Source organism: Mesocricetus auratus, unplaced genomic scaffold (assembly GCF_017639785.1).
Source record: "Mesocricetus auratus isolate SY011 unplaced genomic scaffold, BCM_Maur_2.0 Super-Scaffold_100004, whole genome shotgun sequence".
Classification (NCBI taxonomy): Eukaryota; Metazoa; Chordata; class Mammalia; order Rodentia; family Cricetidae; genus Mesocricetus; species Mesocricetus auratus.
Genome location: NW_024429189.1, coordinates 51,135,216 through 51,160,355, shown reverse-complemented (window position 1 = coordinate 51,160,355; position 25,140 = coordinate 51,135,216).

Genomic DNA, 25,140 nt, shown 5'->3' with positions numbered 1-25,140 from the left:
TAGGACACTTTTCCTCCTATTTGTTTGTCTTGTTAGCCTGCATTTGAGGGCTTTTGCCTTGCCTTACTGTATCTTGTTTTGCTGTGTTTGCTTGTTGTCCCTTGGAGGCCTGCTCTTTTCTGAAGGGAAACTGAGGACTAGTGGATCTGGGGGAGAAGACGTGTATGTGGGGACCTGGATGAAGTTGAGGAAACTGTGGTCAGGATTTCTTGTATGAGAGAAAAATATATTTTCAACAGTAATAGTAATAACAATAAATAATACTAATAATATAATAGTAAAGAGCATGTCTTGAGTGTTACAAGAGACTGTAATTTTTAAAATATTTGGATACTGCAAAGTCCATGAGACCTTTGGCAACAGTACTGAATGAGTTTTGTTTCATGATATAACTATGAAACTTTGGAGAAATGTTGGGATTCAAATGACAAGGAACAGAGTTGTGACAGTCCTTCATTATCAAGCTGAAGGATTTATAACCATCATAAAAGCACATTTCTATATGTGACTCTAATAGTTTGCTTTCTGTTGCTATGATAAATACTATAACCAAAAGCAACTTGTGGAAGAAATGATTTGTTTTATCTTAAAACTCTCAGGTGACAATCCATAACTCAGTGATATAATGACTGGAACCCAAGGCAGGAACATGGAGGCAGGAACTGCAGCATAGACCATTGAAGAATGATGCTTATTGACTTGCTTCTCAAGGCTTACTCAGTTTTCTATTTTAAACAACCCAGGACTATGGGCATAACTGTGGCATCATTCACAGTGGGCTGTGCCCTCTGATATAAATCATTAATCATTAAAATATCTATAAACTTGCACACAGGAAGTCTGATGGAAGCATTTTCCCAATAGATTTTGCCTCTTTCCAGATGACTCTAGTTTGTGTCAAGTTGACATAACACTAACTGAAACAGGGTCCATGAGGGTATTTCCAACAATGTTTAACTGAGAAGAGAAGAGCCATTCTTTAGGTGGATGACATGATCCACATTGGCTTAGGCCTAAGTTGTGTATGCTGAATAGAAGCATTTATTTTTCTCTGCTTCTTGAATGTAGATGCAATGTGACCATTGCCTCATAGTCTTGCTGCCTAGACTTCCCTTCCATGATAGACTATACTTTCAAAATGTGTCAAATAAAATGTTCCTTCTTTGTAGTCCTTTGGTCACAGATGTGTAGATGGAAGTTTTCTATCTTGGACCCACTGAATCCCAAAGACCTGGCAGCCACTTGCTAAATTACCATACAGAGGCTTAATATTATTTGTGAATGGTTGACCAATTGCTCAGGCTTATTATTGACTAGCTCTTATATTTTAAGTTAACACATCCTCCTTATTTATGCTCTGCCACATGGTGGTATGCTTTCTTAGTGTGGCATGCCCATATTGCTTTCTCTATGTGTGTCTGGTGAACCTCTCTCCTTCCTTCTCCTTCCCAGTTTGTTTGCAGAGCCCACATTCCTGCTTGACTACCGACCAATCAGTATTTTATTAAGCTAATTCAAGTGACAAATATTTACAGTATACTAGAGGATTATTCCACAGCATTTCCCCCATTTTGTTTAATTAAAAATGAAGGATTTAACTTTAGCATACTAAGATTATATACATCAAAAGAAGTTATCAAGTAAGAATTTCACTTACAATACCTAGTCTATTTGTGTTTGGCAAAATTAGAAAATTACTTTATTATCTCTTATCTTTGTGAGCCAAAAATTTTGTAACTGATTTATCTTTTATCAAAACTAAAGAAAACTATAACTAACTAGTTCTCAACTCCATCAAACACCCTAGAGGGGTAAATCTGAACAGTCACCCAAAGTACCTCTGTAATGTTGATGCATCCAACATCCAACTTTGACCTACAGGCTTAGAGTATCTGATTGATTTTTCTGTGAAGTGGGATATTCTGAAGGGATGTCCTGCCTTGTCTTGTCAAAGTTACACAGTTGCCTTTCTTGCATCCCGCTGGTCCACTTTGGACAGTAACTGTCAGCAATTGAGGCAAGGGCAGTTTATTTGCCCAAATGGCTAGCTTTTGCCATAAAAATTCCATATGTGGTTTATTTGATGCCCATCATCTTCTCTGAAGTAACTGGTGATACTAGAAGCAGATATGTCCCACAGTTGAGAAAAGCCTAAATTCTTAAAACATTTTAAATGCTATATTCTACAGGCCTTTGATGTATTTCAATATTACCTATCAATCTGAAATTATCTCTGTATGAGCTTGAAAACATACCTAAGATGACTAAGTTTGCTATTATATATGACTATTGTGTATTTCTTAATTATATATTATATTATTAAATGAGCTGCATAAACACAATACACTAAACAAAAATAGGATTATATATCCAGTATAACAAAATTAGCTTTAAATTTTATCACTAAACTAAAATTCATGCCAATGTATAATAACCTGAGACTAGTAGCTGTTTTTCAGATCAAAGTAGATTCACTAGTCTATCATTTTATCCTATCATTTCTATATCCTGTCCCCATTTTTTTCTTTTAGAAAGAGATCTTTGATGTTTTGTCACAGTAACAGGAAAAGTAGCAATGTATTTGCCACTTTTATGTATTTGCCTCCAATATATTTGGTTGGAATTACAGCAGTTTAACTATTTCTACAAAATATGTTTACTGAGAAATATATTTACTGGAGATTTACATCTTAATGAATTGAAATCTTTATCATTTAACCAGTTATTTTTTTCTAAAATCTTTTCCAATTACATTTTTCATATATTTATCAAACTTCAGGTTTTACATTTTCATTGTTAACAGATCCTTATGGCTCTGTTCATTGCCCTAAACAAACTCTCTCTCTCTCTCTCCTTCTCTCTCTCTCTCTCTCTCTCTCTGAAAAACCAGTTTATACATAGAAACTGGCATTCTGTGAAAACAATGAGCTCTGAAAATGTTAAAAATATGTTATTTACATAAATATATGGGGCTTTCCCTTTTTATCCTTTATTATAACTTTTAAGATAGAATAGGACAGAATACTCTTTATTGTCTCTATGAGTATCACATTTTTCCTTCTTTAAAATATCAAATGGGAATCAAACATTTTTACTAGAATCTATTGGATTACATGCTTCCATTTTATTTCAGTTTGTTCTACATCCTAGGCTGAAGTTATGTCTAAGTCAAGCACAGACCAAGAGCTCTTAAAGGAGACGCCATCTGAAAGGACTTTGACTTGGTGTATTACTTTTCCATCTATCTGTTATTACTCTTACCCTTCTCTTCCATATATCTGTCAGACATCCTGTCATGTTTTAAATTCACACTCAGTGGAAGGACAGTAGATGTACAGATTTCATCTTACACAAGCAAATTTCCCATAAAAATTCAAACATATTGCAAAAAATGGAATATTTGTATCCATCTAATGTGGACTTCCCCAATAATCCATTTTGTATTTATTGCTTTGCTTTTCAGTTATTAAATTATCACTTTTATAGTCAGATATATGGCAATGTAAAGCTTTACTATTTTAATCCATATAAATATAACATTACAAAATAATAATGAAACTCACATATATATGGAATTGAACAGACTTTGGTGCTTTTATAATATTTTGAGCACATTCAACCGAAGCAGAAAGCTTAGTGTAGTACCCACACTTTTTATTAATACATGTACAACATCTTTTGTTTAATATAAATACCAATTTTTTATTCTAGTGTAAAATAAATACTTATATTGTTTGCAATATAGAAAATAGCTGAGAAACTACAAATTATACTATTTTCTGAAAATATGAATTATACTTCTATAGTAATAAAATCATTTCTTTTTCACTTAAAGTTGGAACTAAGTGTATTTAATACAAAAGTAACAGCTGTAATTAAATTCAGCTAAATTGAAGTAAATTCATACACACATCTAATATGAACATCTATCAGTGCTACACATCAGACCAAGAGCCAATGACTGACTTGCATGATATACTTTTCCAGGGGATGTTTGTTATTTGAATATATACCACATATTCACTAATCAATGTCTCTTTGCTTTTGCAAGAATGTTATAATAGTGTTACCTATGGTAAAAATTTCAATTTATTATCCAAGAATATAAACATTCTAAATTAAAATAATATATTACTTTAAATGATAGGAATAAAGGCTGGAAAGATGGTTCACCAGTTAACAGCACGTACCACTTTTGCAGAGGACTTGAGTTGGGTTTCCAGAAGCCACATCTAGTAGCTCACAGCCACCTGTAACTACCATAGCTCCAGTGGACACAACAGACTTGTGTGCATGCATTTAACATACAGATATGTGCAACCCATCCCCACACCCACGTACATATTTTAAATACATAGTATTAAAATGACAGCAACAAGAATAACATTCTAATTTTCAATCTTTGCAAAAGCATTTTACAAGAATACTCGGAGAGAGTTGAAGTGTAAATAAAGTGGTCCATTATTGGTGCTACTTATTCAGCTATGAGAAGACTAAAATCTGATGGCTAGAGTAGCATTCAGAATTGATGGTGGGTACGGACTGCCTTATCATGTTTGACAGGGATTGGAGTTTTGTCGTTTAGACACATTGAGACATGTTCCTTGATGGTATCATTTTATTTAAAATTTCATCGCTTGAAAAGATGAGAAAGTGCTAACGTACTGCCAGATGTTGAGTTGCATTATTCTGGGAAAATTCTTCTACCTAGTTGGATAGATAGAAGTTGAAAATACCACTTAGAACAATTCTATTTGTCTTCCCCACTCCCTTTCGGTTGACTTATATTAACAACTGTTTTTTGAGGTCTGTTATTTCTATAAGTTATTCCCTTAGGACTCTTCTTTAAATATAACTGTTGGGTATAAATGTGTTATGAGCACAAAATTCAAAGAAAATGCTCACTAGATTCGCTTTTGTCTTTTTACTAGCATACAGGAGCAGCAGTTAATCTATAATTTTAGATTTTTATTAGACAAGGGACAATTAGGTTTATGTGTGGTCTCTGGCAGCTTTGCTGTTTTGTTTTTCTGATCTTCAGTTTGAACCCCAATATCTGGCTCTGGGTTTCTATTATTTGCGCTACACAAAGAACCATGCATCTTAGAAACATAAAATGCTTGTTTTGTCAAGGTATTTCATATTGTTAGGTGATACTGAATATTATTTGTAAAACATAGGAGTACAAAATAGCTTCCCACCTGTGTTCTCATTTATGTTTACATATCTCAGAAATATAGACTTTGAAGTGCTTTGGTGGCTTAAGTGAGAAATGCATGCCTAGGACTTTTTCATACTTGGTCCTTAGCTGATGGCATGGTTTTCAGAAGGTTTAGGCTGAAAGGCCTTGCGTGGAAGTACATTTATAGCATTTCACCTTCAAGAGATTAAAATGCCTCTACCGGGCCGGGCATTGGTGAAGCACGCCTTTAATCGCAGCACTCGGGAGGCAGAGGCAGGCAGATCTTTGTGAGTTCAAGGCCAGCCTGGTCTACAGAGCGAGTTCCAGGACAGCCTTCAAAACAATACAGAGAAACCCTGTCTTAACAAAACAAAACAATAAATAAATAAATACATAAATAAATAGATAAATAAATAAACAGATTAATAAATAAATAAAATGCCTGGACCACCAGTTCTGTCTGTTTCATGCTCTAGTGACCAATATGAGGTTTTACCTTCCCTCTCATTTTACCACGTTGTTGCCATTTACCACATTTACTTCCACAGTATGGACCCTCTGGAACCATAAGTTAAAATAAAGCTTTTTTTTTCTGAAGTTGTCTTCACCGTAGTGTTTTAAAACAACATCAAAAAGTAGGTAATGCAAGCTCTTTCTTTCTTTTTATTTATTTTAATTTTAAATAGCTTGTTTTACATGTCGATGCCAGTTCCCTCTCCCTCCCCCTCTTCCCGCAACCCCCTTACCCCGCCCCCCCCAGCCTCCAACCCTATCGCCATTTCCTTCCACATAGGGGATATCTAGATTCTGTCATCTCACTAAGAGTCCAGGCTGAGAGAGCATCCCTCTTTGTGTTATGGACACACGATGTCTGTTTATATACCAGGGATAAACACTGATCCACTGTCCACTGCCAGAGGCCCCATAGGTTGCCCAGGCCTCCTCATTGACTCTCACTTACTGTCGGTCTGGGGTCCAAGAGCTCCGTCTTGTTCAGATCAGCTGTCTCTGCTGGTTTTGCCAGCCCATTCTTTGCCAATTTGCTCATTGCTCCTCTCTCTCTGTAACTGGGTTCCTTGTGTTCAGTTCAGTGTTTAACTGTGGGTGTTTGCCTCTGCTTCCATCGGTCATGGGATGAAGGCTCCAGGATGGTTATAGACATCAAGTTCATTATCAGGAATGGGCATTCGAGGTGGTCTCTCCACTATTGCTTAGCTTGCCAATTGGTGTCATCCCTTTAGAGCAAGCTCTTTGTATAGCTAGTTTTCTTACAATTTTTAAATGCCACTTTTAAGAGTATATTCCCAATTTCATATATGAATAAATAATATTGTGTTAATTTAGTATTCTTAAACAACTATGGTGTTTTGTTTTGGAGAGGATGTGCCCCAATCTTTCTTTTTGGGGTGCAGGGCAGAAGCAACATGTGTATATTCCTCCTGAAGTTTAAATCTATTTGATTCAATGCACCCTATGAATTCTATGTCAGCAACTTGGCAAAAATTCATGGTGTATGACATTCCACACATGGTAAAATTAAGGATGTTTTTTCCTTGTAAACACCATTTGAATAAATAAAATATTTAAAAATAAAACAAAATTTTGTACATAATTGAATTTTTTTAATTAAGGGAGAAACAGAAAACAGAGACCCCAAGTCACATTAAATTTTAATTTTTTCTATTCAAGTATAAATAAATATAGCAATGAGCTATGATTATTATATATCTAAGTACATATCTTGTAACTCATCATGCTTTGAAATTATGTTTGTTTTGTTTGTCCAAAAGAGAGGGAGATCTGATAAAAGTAAACAAAAATTCAAATGCCAAGGGCCTGCTTCTTTTCATGTAAGGTGTCAAATCACCTTGATTCCTCATAGCCAGAGAAAAATGGTATTGTATCTGTTTTATATCAGTATTTTCTTCAGAATATTTTTTCTGGTGAATATTAACAAATGTCAGATTGATTTATTACATTTAAATAAAACCCAACAGGGCAAGGACATTAAGATGTCATTTATCAAAATAATGAACTAAAGGGAATAAAATTCAAATGTCTGAATTGTTCCAGGCTAGTTACCTACAGGTTACATTTTATGTATACAAAAGTGCTAATATGGTAAAGGAAAGGATGCCATAAAAATACAATGAAGATTCCTGTGGAGAACTAATGCAATTCTAAGTGTAGGAATAGTGAGGAAAGACAGCTTTAATGCAAATATATGAAGACTTATTAAAAATCTCAGAATTATTTATCAAGTGGTACATACAACAAGAAAGTCCTTCCATTTGCAATAAAACTGTGAGCTTAATTTACTCCTCATGTTAAGAATGTTGATTGATACATGCTAAATCACCATTCTATCTTTTGATCACCAAAGTTCACAGCGATCTGAATGGTCAGTTTTACATTTAAAAAAACATCGTGATCAGAATTTAAAATAAATATCTCATTATTCTTAAGGGGGATTTCAATGTCACCTAAGTACCAGTAACATCCACGTACTGAATGTATCAATGGAAAAAGAAAAAAAGAATGTATCAATGGAGCCCTGTTTATCAAAACTATCATCATGCATGTTGGGTGAAAATAACATAACAATTCAGCATTTTGGGTATAACTTGGAAATATTGTAATTTAAAAGATACTCACTTTTCTGGGGTTAGCATTATTATGAGACAATAGCACAATGGTAAACATTTGTTCGCAAGCAGTAAAACAAAAATTGCATTACAAACACAAACCTGTTCCTCTCAGAAACAATCAGTTAAATAATACTTGCTGAATAAATGAGAGAAATTGTAAATTGTAATTTGCCTTCCCCATCAATTTCTACATAAGGAAATGTGCCTACATTAATTAAGTAGGAATTCTTAACCAAGCACTGCCTTGATCTCTTTATGTCAATTCTAATACTTTGCAGAGTATATTATGAAATAATCACTGTCTTTTATTAGCCATTGTTTAGACTTACAAGAGCTCCTAAGAAGATGAGACCATTTTAACAACACTGAAGCACTATAAAAACACAACATGCATACATGCTAAGCATTTAACCACAGATGGAAGCCAGCCTTCGCTGGATGGACTTTAATGCATGGGGACATCTCATGGCTCATGTTCCCATGTTCCTAGGTGTATGATAACTTTTGGTTTCACATTCTTTATCAATTCAGTATTGACAGGACTTCATGGTGAGGGGACCAATTGTTTCTTTGGTTGCCCCAAATATACAAACGATGAAATATGTTTTTATTCTGAAAGTTTTTCTTATGATAATTTGCTCTATTCAGAACTACAAAGCTTTCCTAAAATTGGGTCATTCTGTTATCAACATGTTCTCAATAAGCCAACAGTAGACTTAAAGCAATTTAGAATTTAGCAAGCTCATTTTAACTAAAAGATCCATTTGAACAAGCTCTGACATGCAAAGAAAAATAATCCAGTCCCAAATAAAGTCACTCTTAATTTAACATTTTGTTGAGCTAATAAAATTAACTTTTTTTCTGGAATACATCTTCTTGACTTTTACATGAAAATAACATTATTAAATTTCTGTAATCTGTGTCACAGCACACCAGCTAGACACTAACACTGAGAATAAGCAGGGAGGATATTGAAAAGACATAATGACTTATATTTAATAACTAGAGACTGTATGGGGCATTCCTTTATTAAATATTTACCATCTGCTACAAAGCCAGATGGCCCAAGTTGTTCCTTGATAGTATGGCTTACAATAATATGTTAGTTTTGTTCTAATATAAGGAAAATATATTCAAGAGAAAACTAAATGCAGAAGATTCTTATAAATTTAGTAAAAATTTAGATCTTAATTTTTAACATTTTATAAATCAAATTTAGTATAGTATTTGCCATTATCATTTGTCAGAAAAGCTGCGTATTCTTTAAATAGGAGTGACTGAATCAAAATAATAAGGTTTGTAATTAAATTAATGGAACAAATAACTGATAAAAATGGAATTCTTAGATATTTTTATGTTTTATTAATCTATTGAGATTCAGAGAACTCAGGTATTTTCATATAACAACTCAATATAAATAATAAAAGCATAATTTCATCCTCTGGCTATTGCTTGAACAAATGGATGAGAAGAATAATAGATATTAAATCAAAGTGTGGAGTAGACAATACACAAAGGACATTTGTTTTGAATCAGTTACTTTACACTTTTCTTGTCTGTTGTTAACTTTTGTCTTTTAGTTTGTTATAAGTAACAAAATTATCATGTATAAAAAACTCAGAATGATCAACTTGGTGTATAATTTATGTGAACCAAGTAAACCAAAATGAAATATAATGAAATTTAATCAGATCATGGTAACTCCATACTATCTTACATACATTATTCATCATAAACTTAGCAGTAAAGACTATCATATCTGTAGAAATCTAATACGTTATAATAGTACCACATAAAATGAAAAAGTATGTGAGGCACAAAAAATACCTTTGGGAATAATTTGTTGTGTATGCACAGCTTTTTTATAGTTCTGTACTTAAAATCCTTGACAATTATCCTATAATGAAATTATATAAAACAGCATGTACATACTTTTTTAAGTACACATTTAAAGTAAAATAAAAATGACTTGAATTACTATAGTTAAAGTGTCATTCCAAATGAAATCGTATTAACTTGATCCTTTCCTCCTGTTTATTTTTAAATGTTGCATTATTATAGTATTAGAATATATCCACTTTATAGCAGTGTCAGAATTTACCATATATCCTGTTTCAAAAGGTGTTCATACATATGTATGTATATATTTATGTATGCATGTACGTATTCTTCAGGCCCTCTGTACTCTGCATAAATATTGACCTGCTGTGTGTTTCTGTTTTAATTGCCATGTGCTACAGGAAAGCTTTTCTGCGGAGAGTTAAGAGACACACTTGCTTGGAAGTATAAAGACTAGAATCTACAGGCATTTGGATTTTTAATCCTACAATTGCAAAAGCCAAAGAAGAATGGCTTTTTTTATAGAGAAGACTTAAGGATGATAAATGTAAGCAAGGATTCACAGGAGTTGAAAATAAAAATCCCCCAGCACTCAGGAAGGAGAGGGAGGTGAATCTATGTGAGTTCCAGGCCACCCTGTTCCTCAGAGCGAGTTCCAAATCAGCCTCCAAAGCAATACAGAGAAACACTGTCTTGAAAAACCAAAAACAAAAAACAAAAAAAACCAACAACAACAAAAACAAAAAGTTCATATACTCAAAGATGTCATTGTATAGAAATTTTAGGCCACAATTATAATGATATAAAAACTAAGGCTAAAATGTAAAGATTAAATCATCAGCAACTGGCAACAAGACTGACAGGGGTACACACGTAGAGTAAGGTATTCCGAGCATGAGATAAAGCTATCTGATCACTCTTCTGTACCATGAGAGTGGCATATATCCTGTTTGCTACTAATGCTCTGGGTCTCTGAAATCATTTGATTTGCCTCATTTCTTATACACGGCTGCTTTTGCAGTGCATGTTATTTAATTATATTTAGCAATATTGACCGTTTAAGGTAAAACAAAAAGAATTTTCAAAATGTTATAGCTGCTACCTTATCTATATGAGGTAAGAAAAAACATCAGACATATCAATTATCTGTTCATGTGAACATAGCTAAACATACATATTTATAATGACAAGAAAATATATTTCTATAATATTTCTATAAATATTTTTAAAAGCTTAATAAAATGTGTGTGTTTTAATTGTGTGTTAATATTATATCAAAATATGGGGACATATATTGTCAGGGACCTCCATCCAACAGTCAGCTAGGCTGTATCACGTACTCATAGAGAAGAGGTGACACTATGACCACCCTGCCACCCCTTGTGACATAAAGCAAATTCCAAGTAACAAGCCTGGGGTTTACCAGTCAGTTAAAGATTAGCTTAATTGGAAAAACTACAAGGTCCTCAGGAGATAGGCCTGAGCAGTAGCAAATTGTAATAGATAGGATCAGACCCAGCTGTCAGGTTACTAAGCAACATAGGAATTCCTACCCCTGACCTCTTGCCCTGTAGATTAGGTAGCCAGGCAACACAGCAGACCACCTCTCCCACTGACCTCTTGCCCCTGCAGCTGCAAGTACACCTTCCCCCTTTCCCTCCTCAGTTCTCCTATATAAATCCCTTTGTGATGAAGTAAAGTTGTCTTCTTGATCACAATCCTGTCTTGGTGTCCATTCCTGTATCCCCTTTCCTCCATCTTTCTCCTAGGTGTCCACCAGACCCACGATGAATATCCTGCAGGTCAGGACAATATATTACCCTGTTTCCTTTGTCAAGTTTGCTATAATCTGAAATAGATACATTAATATTATTAATCATATATTTGGGCCCATTGCTAAAGAGATAAAAGGCTTGGTAGTGTTGTACATGTTGATGATAATTGCTGTCCAATCATGAGATTCAAGTGCTGCACCATAATGCAAAAGCCAGTTCACTTAATGCTATCCATCAAAAATCCTATTGCATGTAATATAAGTTTTCACTCTCTGCCTCTCTGCACAAGATCTACCTGTGCCAAGTCCTGCATTAAGAATATGAATTATGTGACAGTAGTTGTACTTACATCCACGAGATGCAGATTTTGGCAAGCACTTTACATTACCCTGAATCTATCTGACAGATGAGTGGACATATTTATATGATCTTTCTTGAATATTGATAACATAAAATGAGAAGAGTAAAAGGTCTATACCCTGCACCATTGCATTTATTAATTATATCTGATGCAGAGAGGGCTGTCAAGATTGATGGTATGGTTGGTCCCCACTTGAGCAAGCCACATAATCCTCTTAGTGCTGAGTATGCTAACACCTAGCGCCATCAACAGTTACTTCCACAAAGTAAATCCTTTCCAAATCATTTTGACTTAAGTAGTAAAAAGAACAATTAATTTTCACATATCATTATGGTAATGTATTTTCAGACATGCACATGACTAAAGTAATTTAAAGTATATATATTTTATGTATATTCCATTTTATCATATCATTTAAACCACATTTCAAAGGATACGATGTTTTTCAAATTAGGACATAATAAAGTATTTGTTCTTTGCTTGGCTCATTGGTGCTTGAACAACTGTAAGGAGATGCTGAATGCTTTGAGAATCTAATTTTGAAAAAAGGCATTCCTTGATATTCCTTGGTCATGTTGAGATTCTTCAGTGATGCATCACAGTTGGCATTGCTCCACAGGGAGGTGGAGGCATTTCACAGAGCCCACGAAGACACAGAGAGTTCCCCAAAGGAATTCTGGAGCTTGTTATTTTTAAGAGATTCACCAAAATTAATGCTTACTATATTATTAATTTCCAAGTTTACAGGAGAACCATGGTTAAATCTTCTTGGAAGAACTGAGTTAGCAACAACATTTGAGAACTGTCCCTGACAACAGATTGCCAGTGTGCAAAGCTAACAGAATACTGTTTCATGTAAGTTTCACAAATTCATCTGAACAGGGTTTTCTTCTTCACACAGAGAATTTACTAACATACTTAAATTTGAGTCTTAAATACATTTACAGCAAATGATAAATTTCAAGGACGCTATCTAGGTTACTGGAAAGTTAATTCAAGGTGATTTTATTGACTATATATATATGTATATATTACAAATGCTGGTGTAACACAATTTGTTGTTACAGAAATGTATCGCTATATGTTTTGAATTCAGAATTATCTGAGAACCAATTCTAGTGTAAGATATTTTTATTTCCATAGTCTTTTATAGGTGTTTCAGAATTCTTTTTGTGCTAAAGGACTTATACAAATTCCCCAAAAAACCCAAAAACAAAAACAGACAAAAACAAAAACAAAACACATGATTTTGTTGGAAAAGATAACTCATATTTTTCCTTCTATCTGCATTGTAGGTAAATCTTTTTTCTAAAAATTAATATTTAGGTTCACATACCAACCCCAATTCCACCTCCCCTTCTCTTGCCATCCTCCCCCTTTTCCCATCCCTTATCCACTCTTGAGAGTGGGTAAGGCCTTCCTTGGGGAGTCAACAAGTCTGGCACATCAAGTTGAGTCAGGACTAAGCCCCTCCCCACTGTATCAAGGCAGAGCAAGTTATCCCACCATAGTGAATGGGCTACAAAACTCTTTTTTAATTGTAATTTTAAAAGGAATGGCCACCCAATGGAGTACTACTCAGCATAAAACAAACAAACAAACAAAAACAATAGAATATTGAAATTTGCAGGCAAATGGATGACACTAGAAGAAACCATACTGAGTGAGGTAACCCAGTCGCAAAAAGACAAACATGATATGCAATCACTCATATATGGATTTTAGACAAGAAGCAGGGGATTGCCAGCCTACAATCCCACCACCAGAGAGTCTAGGAAATGCTGAGGACCCTAAGAGAGATATGCATGGTACCCAGGAGAAGTGGAATGGGACAGGATCTCCAGAGGGGTTTGGGAGCATGAATTGAGGGGAGGGGAGAGGGAGCTGGGAGAAAGAAAGGGAGAGAAGAGGAGTGAAGAGGAGGACATGGGGGAGCAGGAAGGTTGACTCAGAGGAAGAATAGAGGAAAGCAGGATGAGAAATACCATAATAAAGGGAGGCATTGTAGGTTTGAGAAGAGATCTTGCTCTAGTGAGATTTCAGAGATCTACAAGGATCACACCAACTGGCAATCTAAGCAATAGTGGAGAGGCTATCTTAAATGCCCTCCTCCGATAATGCGATTGATGTCTACCTTATATGCCATCCTAGAGCCTTCATCCAGTGGCTTATGGAAGCAGAGGTGAACACCCACATCTAAACACTGTACTGAACTCCTGGAACCCAGTTGCAGAGAGGGAGGAGTGAGGAGGAGTGATGAGTGATGAGTGATGAGCAAAGGAATCAAGACCTGGCTGGAAAAACCCACAGAGGCAGCTGACCTGAACATAGGGGAGCTCATAGACCCCAGACAAGTGACTGAGAGACCAGCATGGGACTGATCCTGACCCCCTAAACATGGGTGTAAGTGAGGAGTCCTTGGAAACCTATGGGGCCTTGAACAGTAGATCAGTATTTATCTCTGGCGTACAAATGGATTTTGGAAGCCTGTTCCACATGGAGGGATGCTCTCTCACCCTGGACACATGGGGGAGGGCCTAGTCCCTGCCTGGGATGATATGACAGACTTTGAAGATCCCCATAGAAGACCCATAGAAGACCTCACCGTCCCTGGGGAGTGGAGGGGGAATGGGGTGGAGGATTGGGAGGTTGGTGGGGGGGTGGGAGAGGAGGGGAGGGAGAGGGAACTGGGATTGACATGTCAAGCAAACTTGTTTCTAATTTAAATTTAAAAATTGTCAAAACAAAACTAAAAAAAAGCAATAGCCACAATGTTGTGAATAACAGCACTTTGTGACAATTGCTAGATCAACTTTCGCAACCATACATATATGTAAAATAATAAACTCATAAAGCAATTTAATGAAAAGTTTTACATAAGTATATAACCCAGAATGTTTGTGAATATAAAAAGTAAGTGGATGTTCTGAAAAGTAAGGTGACTCATAATGTAGAGATTCTCCTGTACATTAGTTTGCCATTTTTTTCTTTGGTTACTACAGGGAATCAGTGAGTATATAGATATATGAAAATGACAAAGGATGCCCAGGATCATTTCTTCTCAGGGCATGGTGGAATGTACAAGCTGAGTAGGACTCATTAGTTACCAATTTTGCACGATGTGGTGATGGTGCAGTTTCTCAGTAGGCAATAATCATTTTAAGTGAATGAATAAATGATTAAACTAAATTTTAAAATCATATTTTGAAAAGTATAGATGCCCACCGAGCAATACTCTTCTTGGTATACACTGACCTTGTTATTACAGGGAAATGTATTTAGACATGGAGTCAGGAAAGTTATCTATCGTACCATATGGACCAACTAACTGATACCAAAAATGTGAAGAAATTCCTTTCATTCAGACCACTTCAAAGAATTTTCCCATGAATTCTAATTGTTTTGAAGACATGAAAAAAAAACCATAAAGCTTATCTGTGAAATGTCATGGTGAAAATAACTAGGAATTGCATTGAAAATGTATACATCAAGATCAGGACATGATCATAGATAAGTTATTCATCTTTTAAGCAAAAGATAGTTCTTAACAGGGAACATTCAGACTATGAATCAAAGATCAATAACTTAAGATTGCAAATCAAAGATAGCATAGGAATATTAACTCAGTTTTCGTAAGCTTTTGATGATATTTTTAGAAAATGTTGTCTTTTATATGTCTACAGAAATAACAGGGGCTTACAACTATAGAGATTCCTATGTACGTTCAGCTGCTTATGCTGTTGATTCTGCTGTCTGGCACATCTGCTCACAGCCATTTATGAATCAAAACATTCTACCTTTTCTTCTAACAATCTTTTCTTTCTTATTGAAATTCTGTCCTACGAATTTGTTCTCTTGAATAATCTTTCAAACCAGAGGGGAAACACGTTTAAAATGTGCTGTGTATCTTTCAGTTCAAAACTTAAAGTTTAGCGTCCTTTGCTAAGCCTCTATTTCCACCTGGTTTAAAATAAATTCTTTATAGGCACTTCTTTGTCTCTTTTAAACATCCACTAAATAGAGAAACAGATTACCGCACTTAGGTAAAGCAACAGAAGCAGGAGGTGAAGTGGTTGCTAAGCAACAATACCTGTGAGTAATTAAGCATCTCTTGAGAATTGCTTGGTTAGGCTTTAAATTCTTGGCCTTGTTACAAAGAGCTATGTGAATTGGTTGGATTTTGCCTACCTATGTTTTCAAAAACGATAATGGTCAAGATAGTCTCCCAGGTAAGTAGATCTCATCACTACAATGCATCAGTGACTTTTATATTTCTCTGCTCTCCTTGTAGTCAGTCTCAGGCACATCTTAGGGAAAGAAGACGTGATTCTTCTTGTCCCAGGTGGATATCTACCTTCCCTTTGAGTAATTTCCAATTCAATATTAATATCTGATCCCCATAGCTATCACTCTGTATTATTAGGCTTTAGTTAAGCATTAAATATGCACAGAAGAATCTGGGTAAGTTGTTCTGCAACCGTTGCAAGGCACCTGTGTACACAGACTACAGGTTTAAATGCTTAAGTTTAGAATGCTGAGAGCTAAATCAATATTGGTTTACATTGAAAGAGGGTTTGGCGAGATGGAAAGGGCAAAATGATGTAATTATATCACAATGTCAAAAATGAAATAATTCATTTAAAAAGACTTATTGATCACTTGAAACTAAAGGAAGCATACAAGCATTGGACACATGAACTTGCTATTACCCTTTTGTAATCATGTTCTGCTCTCAGGGGGTATCTTTGGAAAATTCCTTCCCCTAAAAGAAGGAAATTCCTATCAGAGTGCTGACCCCCAAAATAACTAACTCACGATTATAAAGTTCTACTTTCATGTTAAGAAGAATTAAAAATACACACATTGGAACTGCACAGGACGTATGGAACCACAGATATTAAAATATTTTATGATAAGATTGAAATAAGATATTCATGCAAAGCAATAGCTAATTACATTGTGCCGGTAATTTTATATTTAAGAAAGTAATAGGATAAAAAGTAAAATGGCCCAGCAGCTCCTTCAATAGTTTACAATGGTGGTGAGGAAGTGTGGGTAGCTGGAAATCTGGTGAATTTCAGAAGGCTATGATTCTGGATGTTTCAAATGTTGTCTTTAGGGATAGGGAGATTGCTTCATCAATAAACATGCTGCTGCACAAACGTGAAGAGCTGACCTAAGTAAGCCAGAGAACCCACATTCCAGTGAGTAATGAGAGACCTCATTTGAAATCCCAAGCTGGGAGAGAGAGGGGTCATAGGTCTCCTGTGTATTGTGTCTATCACAGATGGTGATATCTAGGCTAGTGAGAGACCATCCACAATTAAATAAAACATTAAAATACAATACAAACAAGGTACGTAATGTCTGAGGAACCACACAGGGTTTTTATGAGGCCTCTACACACACACATATCTTCACATCAAGTACATATATAACCACATAAATTTCCTTCTTTTGTTGGAAGAGTATATCAAACCAATGACGAGACAGTGTCTATCTACAGAGAAATAACGAACTATTATTGTCTTTACAGGAAAACTAAATCAATTGCTTAAGCAAACATTACATACTTTTCTTTCTGCATAGTGGAGAATGATCATAGAACCTTAGATATGCAGGGCAAGTTATCTACTACTGAATTTATATTCCCAGGCCTTAGATCTTAATAAGTAGAAATATACTTGTTTATTTTTTAAATGCAGCATGTCTTACAGAATAAAAGGATGAACTCAATACTACAGTTTAAAAATTTTCAATGGTTTGTAGTATCTTCACTCAGCTAACCCTGGTAGGTTTTGCTGAGCTAGAAGTGATGTGAAGTCCACAAGGAGCAGATACGTTTAGAAATCACTGAGCGACATCAGCAATTTTAGGAAATGCAACTACCTCTACATTGTCACTGTCAGAAAGAGGGGTGTTCCTATAGAAACCGATACCACTGGACAGTAAATTATTTGTTTACAAGGGATTCTTGGTGATTAATGAGGCATGGATCCCTTTGGATATATCCTAAGGACAGAGAAACTTCAGTTCTGCATGAACATGGTTCAAATAAAAACAACATCAAGAACACTTCTGACAAGTTTTTAATTGTCCCTTACTAATTTTGTATAAAGAAAAATACATTCTGAAAAATAAGATTGATTCTGGTTTTATATTTTTGGTTGTGAGCCTGGCCTTTAATGGCTGGACCATCTCTGCAATGCTGGTCTCTGATTTTAAAGTGTGACAATGAAGTCTGAGAAGAGAAAGAGCGCTTAGAATCTATATTTCTTTCTTTCTGTCTCTATGGAATTTTCTGAGACTGATTAGTTTGTGATGATTAAGTTTTAAAATTGGGACTATGAATTTGCTTACAATTTACAAATCCATAAATTGACATTGTTACAAGGCATACATTTTATTTAAAAATTTTTATTTTTCATTTTACATATCAACACCAGTTCACCTCTCTCTCCCTCCCTTTTCCTGCCCTCCTGTCTACCCCCCTTCCTACCCTCCATCAACTTCTCAGAAAGGGTAAGGCCTTCCCAGTCAACAAAATTTGGCATACCACGTTGAGGCGGGACCAAGACCTCCCAATCCCCTGTATCAAGGCTGAGCAAGGTATCCCACTGTAAGGAACAGGCTCCAAAAAGCTGGTCCATCCATCTGTGCTAGACCCTGGTACCACTGAGAGCCCCAGCACACACACACACACACACACACACACACACACACACACACACACACAATCAAGCCACATAAGTGTCACCCACATTCAGAGGGTCTAGTTAGATCCCATGCAGAACCCCCATCTGATTAAGGCCCATTCAGACACCCTCTCCACTATTGATAGGAGTCTTAGCTCTTTGTAGATTCTTGAGAACACACAAGACATAGTGTTGTGGCCAGCTCCTGAATCTATATATGTCACCTTCGATGCAGTAAGGTTAGCTACTCAGAAGGAGTTAATTACCTATAGGTAAATCAGTAATTGTTGACAATTTTCTGTTCATATTACTACTTAATATACCTGCTATTCCTAATGCTTGCTGTAAGCAGCAGGACGATTTGTGCTACATCAGAATCAGCCTCCACTGTTTTTTCAGAGTGGTATTTTTCAGAGTTTACTGTATGTCAAGGAACAGTCTTTCTCATGATGTCACACATCCCACAGCTGCAGCCCTTGTGTGTTTTTCTACAACACAGACCCCTGGCAAAAATATATACGATAAATTTTCTTATAAATTTATTTTAGTTTTAACATCTTCTTTTGTGAACGTAATTTTTAAGATTTCTTTACTCACAGTGTCACACATTAGTGCACACTGAAAAATACACTTTGGAACACAAATCAGGTCTGAGTTACAGAGAAGGAAAAAGAGCATCTTGCTGATACTGGGACATTATCTCTAGGACAACTATTGTGTGATGAAGTCCCACTGGCATGGATGAATTGAGTGCTAGCAGTGAGAGTCCCTCTTGTCCAGCTAAAGAAATAGTGCTTTATTGACATATACACAAGACTTCCCCATCCCACTGTGTCAGTCAAGGTCAGCACATGTTTACTTCTCCTCCTTCACTCCATTTGCAGGTTCAACATCATGGTCCTTGCTTCATTAATGCACATGTGATGGTTGGGTTTCTTCATCAATTTGGCTGAATTTAGAATTCTCTGGGTTACACAATTCTAGGCTTTTCTGAGAGAATGTTACCTGAGATAAGTAACCTGAGAGAAAAGGCTCATCCTGAGTGACAATGGCATCATGCTATGGGCTCAAGGGTCACCCTGCAAAAAAAAGGGGAATGTGAGGCAGAGAGATCAAAAGATCAAAATGAGCACCAGGATTCCTTTCTGCCTCCTGATCGCTTCAAGTGGAATGGAGCTCACACTCCCGTGCTACTCACAAGAGTTGGCTCCATGCTAATGCTTGGTGAAATGGCTCACACCATGAGTGAAAATTTCTTCACTAAGTTCTAGGTGTGATGACTTAGTTGAATATACAATGGAAGTAACAAGGAAACCATGCTCTCCAGTGACCTCCATAACACTTTCTCTTCTCTTAAGTTTGAAGACAAGGGGAGTTAGTATCTTTGATTCTTTCATGTTCACATCTTAGTAATCAGATTAAAGGAGCCTATTATTGCTGCAGAAATGCATGAATGAAGGGAGAAAATACCCAAAGATTAATAAACAATCAGCAGAAGGAGCTCACACTTCACATGTCCAGGAAAGTGACCTGACTATATGAGTATGAGGCATGGGAAGTGATTTTTTTTTCCTACAGGGAATGAGACACTGTAAGTAGTTTGGCAATGAAGTGAGTGTTACTTCCTAATGTGGACTAAAGTAATCTGCAAGAAGGTGGAGCCACTCTAGTTCATATGACTCATAACAATGACCTCTTTACAAATCATTGTACATTGTTGGAGGAAGATATTATACTGTACCAGGCCTTGTAGTATTGTTGGAGGAAGATATATTTACCACAAATATTTTCACATCCAAACTTAACATCTTTATTTCCTAGTCACTCCAAATGAAAGGCAAACTCCCTTTGTGGTCAAAACTGCTTCAATTTACTTGCTTTGATCTGATGACACCACTCATATGTTCGATTCAATTTCCTACATATTTGTATTTATTTTAATTCCAAGTCCTTGCATATATTTTACCCTCTGCCAGAAATACCATATTCTCTCATGTCTACTCCTTCTGTTATTTTCAAGGGGAGAGAAGGGGAGGTAAAAACAAATCTCAAAACTGAGACAAATGTGCTTTTAATGTTCACACTCTCATCATTTAAATGCTATGCCTGCACTGTTATCAAATCTTTCTCCACTATCATCCAAGTTATTGACCTCTATCAATAGTGTTGACAGAACAGTGATAGTAATGGACATTCAGTACTGTATTTAGTAAATAGTGCAATAAAGCCCAACTTGGATTCTAGCAGATAATCTTGCCATTTTCATGGTGTGAAACTGCCAGCTTGAATTGAAAACCTATTTATAGTCCTCCCACATTGAACTTGTCATCTTCCCTATAAACAACTTGGGAAATGAAGTACAGAAGAGATTTTGATTTCTGATGTGCCACGTGGGGAAGCTCCTCCCAACTGAGACTAAAAGTGGCCATGAACTAAATGAAATTCTCTAAATATGCAAGATGTACTTTCTTCCCTTCCTCCACTCATTTCCTGTGCTATTATTTTCCTGCCTCTGGCCCTTGGTTTCACTAAATGCTATTCTCATTATAGTTTTCCATTCAGAAACACAGCTTACTCCTGCAAAGCCTTGTCTAACTTGAAAGTATACCTTTAATCATTATTACAAGTGTCCCCAAACAACCCCTCAGATGAGCTTTCTTATTATCCATATTTAATTGATGTGGAAATTGATTACAAATATATTAATTAATTTGCTCAAGACAATGCTATTATAAATCTCTAGGACAGTAGTAGTCTTTAAGGAGAACATTTGAGTGTTCACCTGTTTTCCCCATTCTGCTCTATGTCCAATGAGTGAGAAAACAAAGGAATAATAGACAAACACCAAATATCAGCATTGTCAATGGAGCAGAAGTTCACAGACACAGCTTACCTTTTCAAGTAATCAGCTCTCTTCATATGAACTGTGGTATGGGTGGGTAGATAGGCACATGTTGGCATGACACCAAGGAAGCAGGGCCAAGCTCAAGTAGGAGGGAGATTTAACTCAGTTAACTTACTGCCATGACCTGAAGGATCAAAGGAGTTTGACTGTTCACTTCAAAGAGATTACAGCCAACAGGAAATAAAATAGATCTAAGAAAATAATACATGCCCAATTTGCTAGTGAGATATTTTTACCCACCTCTCTTGGGGTAGAAGTACAGGATCTGATAGGACAATGGTATTATATAACATAAGCACATTTACATGTGAAAATAGAAGGGAAAAAATCCAGGAGGAGAAAGAACTGTTCACAAACAATGGTAATTCTACATTCTTTTTCATTCCACCCGCTTCCACCCTCCCTGTTATTTTCAGCTCATGACTTTTCTTCATACTTCATTGAGAAATATTAATAGCTAACACTTGCATTATACTCGCTCAGGCTAGACACTGCACTAAGAGCTTTACATGTATTGAGTCTTTTAATGAAATGGAAGCAATCAGGCAGAAACTGCCTGTATTACATAATGCCATATCTACAAAAACACATTCCCTTCTTACATGGGTGATCGTCTTTCTTTAACATTACAAGGAAAAGGATAAAATGTTCTAGTTTTAAAATAGGATAAACCTACCATCACAAACTCCTGCTTGTGTTTGTGTCAAAATCTGCCCTTGTTTTTTTTTCAAGAACTTTGCTAATGCAATTATTTCATTTTCACTACTGAATCTTTAATAATTTGCTTGTGAATTTTTTATAACCATACCATGGCTAATTAGAAAAACAATTTCCCTCAATATATTTTAATAATTGTTTATTTTTAGTGCAAAATAAAATTTGGTGTATTTTCTGTGGGTAAGTTGCTTTTAATTTGCATACATTAGAATAGTTACAGGAGCTCATTAACATAGGCATTACACCACACTCCTATTCTTTCCTTGAGAATATTTAACATTTGCTCAGCAGTTTTGAAGAAGAGAATATATAATCTAGGCCTCATAATTCATCACAAATTTATATTTACTACCTGAGATTATATAAATCAACATTCCCTAATTCTCTCAGCCAAGAATGAATCCCTGTTAAAGGTTGATCTTAAGTGCTCAAAATTCACATGAGAGTGAAATCATGCAGTGTCTGCTTCTGTGTGCTTGGATTATATCTCTTAGCATACTTACTCCGTCCCTATCCATACTATCATAAACTGCAGGATACCTTTTCAAATATATTTTAAAGTTCTGATGGATAATTTGTCTTTTTTTCAACTCTATTATGTATGGGATTGATTTAGCCTCTGTTTTACTTCTACTTCAAGCAATTCAATGAAAGTAGTCCCGACATGGTCTGCAGCTCCCACTGGTGACTTTTTTGTGCTTCTTTTCTTGATTTTTAATTAACTAATTAATTAATTTATGTGTGTGTATGGGTTTTATATTTTTCTGTGCACCGTGCATGGCAGAAGGCAAGAAGACGTTGGATTCCCTAGAACTAGAATTAGGAGTTACAGATGTTTGTGAACTGCTATGTGGGTGCTGTGAATCAAACTTGGGTCCTCTGGAAGAGTAGCCAGTGCTCTGAAAACTTGAACTACCTCACTAAGCACAAGTGTATAGCTCATGCTGGCCTCAAACTTGTGATACTCCTGTCTTTGTCTGTTCACCATATTCTGCCCTCAGGTAGCAACAAAACTGGCTACTTTTGTAAATATTTATTTTCATGTATGCGTACACATGCGTGTGACTCCATGTGTACATGCACATATTGGGGAGGCCAGAAGAGGATATCAGATTTCCTGGAACTGGAGTTACAGGTAATTGTGTGTCACTCATTATGGGTGCTTGTAACTGAAATATGGTCCTCTGCCAAAGGACTGATGAGCCATCTCTCTACTCCTAGGAGTACTCATTAACATATCATTTGTCTAATTTATCTTTTCATCTTGCCTGAAGTACATTACTGGGGTAATAGTTTATGTAAACACTATAGCATTTTTTCTTTGTTTTCTGTTTTGTTTTCTTTTATCTTTTCACAAAGCTGAATTTTGGGATGCCCCAGAACAAATTGTAGGTCTACTCCCTCAAATGTTTTCTAGAAATCTTAATAGACAAACTGGGTGGCATAGTGCATGGTAGTTCCACTTTTGCCTGGCTTTGTTTTTGATGGTTTCATGGGAAAATTTAAGCATCATCATCAACATGCTAATATTTTTATAATGAATATATTGATATAGACAATTACAAATCAGGAGACAGAATACATGCATTTAATGTATCAGTGTTTGGCAAGTAATAATTAATTGATTTGATTTTATGTGTTTGAGTGTTTGCCTACACACACACACACACACAAACACATACACACACACACACACACACACACAGGCATCACATGCATACCTGGTGATAGTGAATGTCAGAAGAAGTTGTCTCATCTTCTATTGAAACTGGAGTCTTTGCCAAGGTCAACAAGTACTTTTAACTGCTGAGCAAACTCTCCATCCCTTAAAATGGTTTAATTAAAATTCAGATTTTGGAAAAAATGTGTGTAAATTAGGAAAAATAAAGCAAGGAAACTTGGGTAATTTAATAGCCAAAGAAAATAATTAAAACACAGAGGCCTGACTAGCATATGGCTTGGCTGGTAAAGTACTTGCCAAATAAGCATGAGGACCTTAATTCAATGCCAGCACCTACATTAAAAAGATAGTGTGTGTCTGGGTGCGGTCATTCCCAGATTTATTCCCAGCATTCTGGAGGGTCTGTGAGTCTCAGGCTAGGCAAAGTTACACATTGAGACCTAATCTTAAAAGAAAAAATGGCTTTAATCCCAGCGCTCGGCAGGCAGAAGCAGAGGCAGGCAGATCTCTGTGAGTTCGAGGCCGGGCTGGACCGACAGCCTCCACAATACAGAGAAGCCCTGTCTTGCAAAACCAAAAAAAAAAAGAAAAAAAAAAGAAAAGAAAAAATGGAAATAAATGCAAAAACAAAACTGAATGTCAGTGTATGTCTATATTTCCAACACTCTAGAGACAGAGACAGGAAAAACCTAGAGTTTATTCTCGAGACTATCTGGCTGAATGTTTGAACTCCCTAAAACCACACGAGAAACAAATATAAGGCCCACAAATACAAGAACTAGGGTATTTTTTAGTTACATGCAACATTTTCAACATGTGTAACTGATACTACACTGTTATCACACCACTAATAACTAAGTTTAGAGACCTTTAGGAAACCCTGATACGGGCATTTAAAATTTTCCAATGTGCTACAGGATGTTGTATCCATTGCTTTACTGTGGCTATAATAAAGCACCATGACCGAGGCAATCTACAGAAGAAAGAATCTATGTAGGCTTGGAGCTCCAGAGAATCTATGGTGGTGGGACAACATGGCAGCAGACATGGCAGCAAAAATGGGAGACTGAAGGCTTGCATCAGGAACCCAAGTTTATACACAGTAAGGACAGTGTACAAAAACACCCATGAAAACACTCAGGCTAAATCCCAGCTCAGAGAGGGACATTAGACACACACTCCCACCACCTTTGACATGCATTATTTTAGGCAACTCTCTGCATCTAGTATACAGCAATGGATAATCAGGCATCTTCCCATGAGCATTCCATGACTGACAAGATGCAATTACATTATAAAATTTTCCATAAAATACACATTATAAACAGTTGAATGTA